General features: G+C 41.2%; 1 long non-coding RNA gene across 1 annotated transcript; it reads left to right on the top strand.

The window, feature by feature from the left end:
• Positions 1-516: 516 nt before the first annotated feature.
• Positions 517-4,930, top strand: LOC309333463. The gene is made up of 2 exons (XR_014152529.1): positions 517-1,155; positions 4,828-4,930. It is a non-coding gene; the product is annotated as an uncharacterized lncRNA (long non-coding RNA).
• The last annotated feature ends 3,349 nt before the right edge of the window (positions 4,931-8,279 follow it).

Raw genomic sequence — 8,279 nt, 5'->3', positions numbered from 1 at the left:
CCCCCCCCCGTTTGCTGTTCAACACACACCCCTCAGCCAATTTTGGGGGTGCACAGGGGTAGGGGGGGAGTCCTGTTATGCAAGTGCAACTCCTTGTGCAGGACTTCTGATAGGGCTCTTTAGGTGAATGATGCCAATTATATTTGGACTCACGCAGATGGCATTCAGCATTCATCCTGATTTGCTTGCACAAAGTTAACACGGTGATTGGACTATGTCTGATCTTTATTGAGCATTTCTCCTGATTTTTTAATGGGGTGCTTATATGAGCATTGATCCAGCAGTCATCCTGACTTGCTTACAAGGTGTTTATACATATTCCTGTTAATTATTCAAACATTCCACTTGCATTGCTTACATAGCCAAAAGAGCAACAGCAATGGGCAAGAGCGAAGTATCAGGATATTTTGGTGAATTGCACAACATGTAGAAGTATGGGTGGGGGAAAAACACCTATAGGAGAAGAAAATGTAAGAGGAGAGGAGAACCCTCCCCCAAAAAACATACCAGTAGGGATTGAGAATGCTTAGTGCCCACACAATGCTGAGCAACTGTAGAGTGGTGGAGGGACAGACTGAAACACAGAATGGGAAGAGTGGCTGCAGAAGGATGGCAGAGGAACAAAAGCATAGGCACCCACCCACCCACTCCCTTTCCCACCAGCCTGCACCCACCCTGGACTGGAACACTGGACAGCAGCACTGCACACTGCAATGTGTTGCTGCAGATCCCACTTGTCCTGCCTAAAGTTCATTCACCTGCACATCTTCCATTCTGCCTCCAAGGATGATAAGGAATGGAGGATATAACATCCCCTTTCACTGGTTTTCTTCACATATTCTGCATTGCACATGGGGCAGGACCATGGCAGCTAGCCACACCCACAACATCTGTATGCTCAGCTAGCCAAAGGAAAGGGACATGTATTCCCAGATGGTTTGTAACAATTACAACCCTTACTTACTAATTCAGCCAAATTTCATTAGCAGGGATGTCATCAGCAGTCGGAGTGGTTCTCACCCGCTCTGTGCATGCAGCTGAGTGTCTCAGAGGAAGAGCTAATATATGCTAACACTACATTAGGATTGAGTACCACTCAACAGCTCCAACAGAAAAGACCGCTGCTCTCACTGAAGATTTTAGTGCCAACAGAAGGTAGATAATTACCACCTTGATATGCAACTTCCATCTTAACAGTGTTTAGTCTAATACATCATTTACTTGTATTACTAAGACAGCAGTAGCTATTGCTAACGTATGATACAGTAATTTAAGGTTGGAATCACTTAGCTCACAGACTGTGAAAAACAAATTACTCTTTGAAGACATTCTATTCATACATTCCACCCATGAGAAGCCCCCCTCTCCGTATTTGAAAGATTAAGCCATCTTTAAGCCATCGTGAGATTATTAGCAATAGCAGAGCTAGCTATATGAAAGCACAGTAGTTTATATAAATAGCTGAGGGTGGCCAATGCAGCTTTATTTTGGTTTAGCAGGAGTCCACAAGCTCATACTACCACTCCATGTGGCCTCTACATACAGAGTGCAATTATGGCTGATTTTATGCTAGCCAGCATGACCTGAACATTAGTTAAGTGTGAAAAATTCAGCAAATACATCCATATATTTATTTCATATAGGATCATATGGGTCTCTTTCACCTGTCTTTGCAACCCTTTTGTTTATTCAGTCAACAATGCTGAAGCTTTCATTTTTGGAAGACATTTAAAAGCAAATAAAGCCCTTCCAATATTTTTCAGGGCAAATGTTTCCTAGGCCTTCTGATTACCAAAGTATTACTCAATGTTGGCAACCAATTAAAGATACAACCCTCTTGTAGGAGCTATGTTCATTATCCTTATAATTCCTTACCGGATTCATTTAAGAAATGCATAACGTCTAGCAACTACTCCATAAGGGATAGATGCATATTATGTGGAATCCAACATAGCGCTGAGTCAGGTATGTGTGCAGGGGATGAGGTCTGCTCATGCAGTAGAACTTTCCTTCCTCTCCTCCCCCTATGCACCTACTAAATGTGGTCTATGGGTCCCCCCACCTACTCTCCAGAGAAGATTTAGAGGGTGCAGAGGAAGACTCATTACATGAGCAGACCTTGTTCCACATACACAACAACATGTTTGAATCCTGCCCTTTATGCATTTTGCTACCCATTAACTTAGTTTGGAGAGGCCCTTTTGGAGCTCTTTGCAATCCTTTTTGTTTTAATGACCCTCACTGCTCGTCCCTAACTCAATATAGTTTATGAACCAATTAAAAAAACACAGGTACCAATAGCAATCCTTGGGGGAAACTACTTTCTACATGGGAGAACTGTCTTTGTTATGTAGCCAGTTCCTGATCCCTAAGAGGACCTCTCCACTTACCTAGGGAGTATGTCGAACTGAAATGAAAATGGCTTTACTTCTGAATTCACTTGTCCTGTTAGAAGAGAAAGGACACAATCATTTTCAAGTGTGTGTCAGCATTTGATAGCCGTAGTCTTGTAGGGTGTTGGATAGATTCATCAATATAGATTCATCAGCTTTTTTCTTGAATTCTGTACGCATCAAGTTGCACTTCAGTGGTAAGGCTGAACATTATGACCATTAATTATGCTTGATATTTTGTGGCTCTTTCGCTTGCAACCAAGCTACTCAGAATCAATGGCTAAACTGAGAATTGTACTCATTCTGTTCAGCATGTGGTGTAGGCCTTCACAATCCTAAGCCACAAGAGAGCATTGCAGCTATTTGCATCTTTCCCAGATCATCTTCCCCTCCCCCTTTTTTAAAACTTGGGTATCTTTTCCGTAAATCACTTTCTGATCAAAAGCACAGGATCTTGGAAGACATCCATGCAAGTTATTGGAACAGGATGCTGCAGCACATTCTTATCACTGTGGGTTGCTTCATTGTGCTTTTGAGCCAAAAGCCTGATCCAATTTTTTCACACTTTTATGCAATGCTATGTGAAGCTCTGCCAGCGCAACTTGTATTCTTCTGCAAGCCAGGATTCCTGAACGCTCTCATCTACTTCCCTGATGCTAAGCAGGCTCGTGCATGCACGAGCTAATGGAGCAGACTTCACAGAATTTTAATCTTTAAGCTCATAAGTTCTTTTGACAGCTCTATTCACTTTCGCCTAGTAAATATGAAGGTTGCTTCCATTTTCACATAGCACTTCCATCACTGACCAACTGAGAGGATCATAAGTGAGTTCTGTTCGTTGCTTCAAAAATGGATGAACAGAGTATGGCTACAGGGCTCCTTTGGGACAAAGGGTCGGATTAAATTTAATATGTCGATAAAAAAAAAAATAGTAATTCTCTTTTCTTCCCAGTTCAGGATTAACAACAAATTTATAAACACTGCAACTTTCGCTTGGCATCCCACTTGCAAACAGCCCCATCCAAATCTTGGCATTGTTGATTCTGTATATCTGTGTTTTCCATTAAGACTTATATCAAAGTAGTTTCTAGTGCAAAGAGCATGGTACCTGTTCTATACAAGCTAGTGTGCATTTATAGGCAAAAAGATTTCCCCAGCTCAGTTACCTGTACAAGGTATTGCAGATCATTTCTACATGCTTAAGGAAACAATGCTGAATATGCCTTTGGGCTTTTCCTTTAGTGTGGAGCATGCTGAACTAAGATTTCGACAAACCTATTAGCAAGCCGAGTTTGCATCCATTAAAACAAATGAATCCACAATGGAATAGCACTAAAAAGGGCCTTTCTTGACTCGCACCTGGCTTCCAGTTCCGCTTTGCCTTAATGGGGGCAGCCCCCATGACAGCAGAAGATAGTTGGTGAAGGAAAAACAATGATAATTGAGGGTAATCATTCTTGCAAATTCCTCCCAAGGGACAGAGGGAACGGGGCTTTACTCACAGTCCATATCGGTACCTGGCGCTCGTTCCAGCATGGAATGTGGGGGCAGGGAGGCACTGAGTGCAAAAGCACTTAGCCTGGTGAAAACCCTCCAACGTCGCCATTAAGAAGCAGAGGTTCTACTGTTAATTAGAGTTTAATTGGAGTAAAGTACAGGCACATGCTAGAAGAGATGAGATCACAAACTGCGGAACAAACCAACTGCAAGGACTTTAAGGTTTGAACTTGAGATAACACTTCATTTGGTGCAAAAGACAGTGGGGAGGAGGGGAGCCTACAATTTCTTTATTTAAAGTTTTCTTCTCCACATTTATGATTCAGCAACCTTCCTCTGAATGTTAGTTCAAATTATATTTGTACAAGTGAGGATGGAAGAACTTGGATTATAAATATGGAATATAACACCAAACGGAACTGTTTGTGTAACAAAAAGGGGAAAGGGAGGGAAGCTGTATTTTGCAAAAGGTGTATGATGGAAACTTAGAGCTGACTCTTCCCCATCCTATATTATTTACAAAGTGATCTTAATAATGCTAAGAGGACTTGGAATTTAATTTAATTGGAAGTATCATTCTGCCCGGACGCTGAGGTCCAGCACCAAGGGCCTTCTGGCGGTTCCCTCATTGCGAGAAGCAAAGCTACAGGGAACCAGGCAGAGGGCCTTCTCGGTAGTGGCGCCCGCCCTGTGGAACACCCTTCCAGCAGATGTCAAAGCGATAAACAACTACCTGACATTCAGAAGACATCTTAAGGCAGCCCTGTTCAGGGAAGTTTTTAACGTGTGATATTTTACTGTATTTTTGGTTTCTATGGAAGCCGCACAGAGTGGCTGGGGAGGCACAGCCAGATGGGCGGGGTATAAATAATAAACTATTATTATTATTATTATTATTATTATTATTATTATTATATAATTGCTCATATATCTTCAGTTGGAAGGAAGGATGAAAGGAGTCTATGAGCTGCCAAGGAACTGATAAGGTTCTTCACTGAGTCATCTGCAGTTTGACAGACTGCTCTCCTTCCCAGGCTGAGAAGAAAAATGGTGACAACAGTTGATTTACTGGGACAGAGCGACTATTGCATCTGTTGTTCTCTCTCCAAAAAACCCCGACTATAATAATTGGCCAGAAGGAGCCTGAGTTTCACTTTCTCTTTCTATCTCTTTTCCTTCTGGTGTGCTGTTGTGTACTAGTGTTGAGGTTTAGACTTATTATAAGTTATTGTAAGTTTAAGTTAAGTCTGCTGCAACTGGATTTCTTATGGACAGTGCCAATCCTGGGTGTATTGGATTTGTGACCATTATGCTCATTTGCCTTCAGTAACAGTAAAGCTCTGCTGGATTAAATACAATTGCCTCTGGTCTATTTTGGGGGATCCTGCAACGTGTTTAAGTTTTTACTCTGCTAACTATACATTGGAGTTCTGCTCTGGATGACTATTGAGTAGAATTTCATGACAGTGCCGGAGGTAGCAAGGGGGAGGAGAGGAGGGGGGAGTTTTGTTGCCCGAGCAGAAGCCTGTTTTGCAACAGTGTTGGATACAGCCCAGTGTTAGAATGAACCCAGTGGTAAACACACAGTGAGATGGATGTCATCTCTACTGTGATCAAAGCTGCCAAGGAAAGTGTAGCTGTCATGTAGCTGGACATCCCTGTCACTCTCTGCATGTATGCTTCAAATCGTGCTAATCTTGTTCCTCAAGACAACGTACTCACATACATGTTTGTGTGGAGGAATTTGGCAGTGTATGAACCAACCTACAGAAAATGCCAAAGCTGCAGCCAAACAGCACACAAGACCTGCCTGCACCCATCAGCCAGCCAGACTTTGCAAGTCGCAATGTGTCCACACATTCTCTCCCAGGCCTACCTGGAGATGCTGGTAATTGAACCTGGGACCTTCTGCATGGAAAGCAGATGGTCTCTATCACCAAACTACAGCCCTGTCCTCTATAAATGCACATGCAGCCTGCTTTACATGTTAGTTGGATTTGTACTTCAGCAAAAGAAGTACAAAGAAGTTGAAAGTCATGGTTTCAACTGATGAACATTAGCAACGTGCACAATGGAAGCAGAGGGTGCAGAAGTAAGTGGCTGGATGCCTGTATGCGGAGAGACGTCACTGGGAATTCACATGTTTCTTTTTTTCTTGCACCACTCAAATTTCTCCTTGATCCATGAATCATTGTAATTTCTAAGTAAAGCATAATTAGAAGGAATGTAGACCTCCATGTCGTATAATTGAAAAATATGTTTATGGAATAAATCAATAACAGCCTGTTTTGCAAAAGTGGCTTTGAACTGGCTAATTGGATTAGCAGCAGATGGTGGCTTTTCAATTGTCTTGGCTTAGAGCAACTGATTGCTTTTAAAAAATAATAATCACAAAAGACTTTTATTTAAGACAGCTATTCCATAATCTGGGAATATCTATCTCTTCTCATCTGCCTGTGGCCTATTGTGCAATTTGAGTAATTCATAACTTTAGCGCTCATCTTATTTCACTTGTTTAAAAACAGCACTGTGTTGACAGACACATTTTCCCCTTTAGGACAATGTGTTCCCTTGCAACATTGTTCCTATAAATTAAGCATGTTGCTTTGCTAGGAATTTTAACAGGATCTTCCTATTGTACCAGATTCTTTGGTTTCTGCCTCTGTTTTGCTTCGTTCACATCTATTAATGACAGCATTGGGGTGAAGAGCCAAGCTCTAATTTGAGTTTTATAATTTCCTAACTTAAGCATTTTTTTTTCATGCAGTTCACTTGCTGCAATAAACCTCTGATTTGCCTTATTTATTCATTTTTAATAGAATTGTATCAGTGTTTTAATGCACTCTGAAAGCTTGGTTTAGGGCCCAATAAGCATTTTCTATTTCCATTGCTGTCTTTTGAAGTTAAAAGCAGTAAAACTCTATATGGAGTTTCCTTTGATACTTCAGAAGCTCCAGCTGGTGTGTAGCAGACAACCTGTCACGTTGTCCTCTCATTCTCATAGGGTAACATCTCACAGCAAAACTTCTCAGTAACCAGAGATTAGAAGCCAGGCTCCTCTGTAGCAAACCAAGATAAAATGATGGCCAGAGACAGTTACAACACAGGGGGCATACACTAACAAGGTCAAAGGAGGGGGAGAAACAAATAGATGCTCTGGTCTAGAATATCATTAAAAAGGTGAGGAGCAAGTCAGTCTTATAGCCTATTAAAAAGAATTGAAGAAAGGGGTCTTGAAATGGCAGGATATTGATCCTCAAGTGGTAGCCTTGCCATTTCCTTTTGAAAGGCTACTATTCTGCATATATGGACAGTGTGTTCATTTTTATCAAACCCTTTATTCACACCCTTTAAAACCCCAGGTGTCATGAAGTATTATAATGCGGAAAAGTACAACAAAGGCCTCCTGCACTGGTAGGGCCAGTTCTTTTGATCACCCTTCGTGATAGAACTGTTGTAAAGCTGCTGTACAGAACAGGCCTTTTAAAATAAGAAGGGCAGGTTTTAAAAAAAAAAAAAGATGGCCAGGTGGCAAATCTCGATCTGCTCAGTCACCTGCTTTTATCAGCTTTGCATAAGTACCTGGCACCAATTCATGTCCTTTTCTAAACTGGAAAGTTTCCAGTTTCACAGTTTATGTTTCCTGGAGTAACTGCAAGCAGGGACAATTATCTTTTCATTGCATTTTGTTTATGTCATCTGTACTGTGAAGTATCATACTGATCCATGCCTATATATGCTATCTTACTCTTAATCATTTTTTATTTTATCACTATAATTTATATCCTACACAAAAACACACCCACACTATAATAGAACAATAGCAAACTTGTTCTTATGCTATTTGACAGCTGACTGTATTCATTATTTGACAATAATTAGCAAAGGGACTGTTAGAAGTTCCGTATTGTTTTTATTACCTTAGGCTTCAACGTGTCTGTCTAAATTAAATTCAACGACACCAGATCTTTAGGGTTATCCTTTTAAGGTTAAATGCTAAACTTACTTTTTGTTCAAAAAAATGTATTAGCATTGAGTCTATTGCAACGTTTCAGTTTCTAAGTTTTGCACACAGAGATCCAAAGCTTGATCATTGGCATCTCTAGTTCAAAAGGCCAGGTAGTAAGTCAGGCATAGGCAAACTCGGCCCTCCAGATGTTTTGGGACTACAATTCCCATCATCCCTGACCACTAGTCCTGTTAGCTAGGGATCATGGGAGTTGTGGTCCCAAAACATCTGGAGGGCCGAGTTTGCCTATTCGTGTAATAAGTGTTTTAAAACGCCGTGAAGAGCTCAGTCCGCCACAGTGGGCAACACTGGGTTAAATGGGGGGGAAATAATCTGATCTTCTATAAGACAACTTCCTAAGTTTGTACCAATTTATCAAT

Source organism: Podarcis erhardii (genome assembly GCF_964252035.2).
Source record: "Podarcis erhardii genome assembly, chromosome: 2".
Lineage (NCBI taxonomy): Eukaryota > Metazoa > Chordata > Lepidosauria > Squamata > Lacertidae > Podarcis > Podarcis erhardii.
Note: the sequence above shows the minus strand (reverse complement) of the source record. Positions and strands in the feature narration are given on the sequence as shown.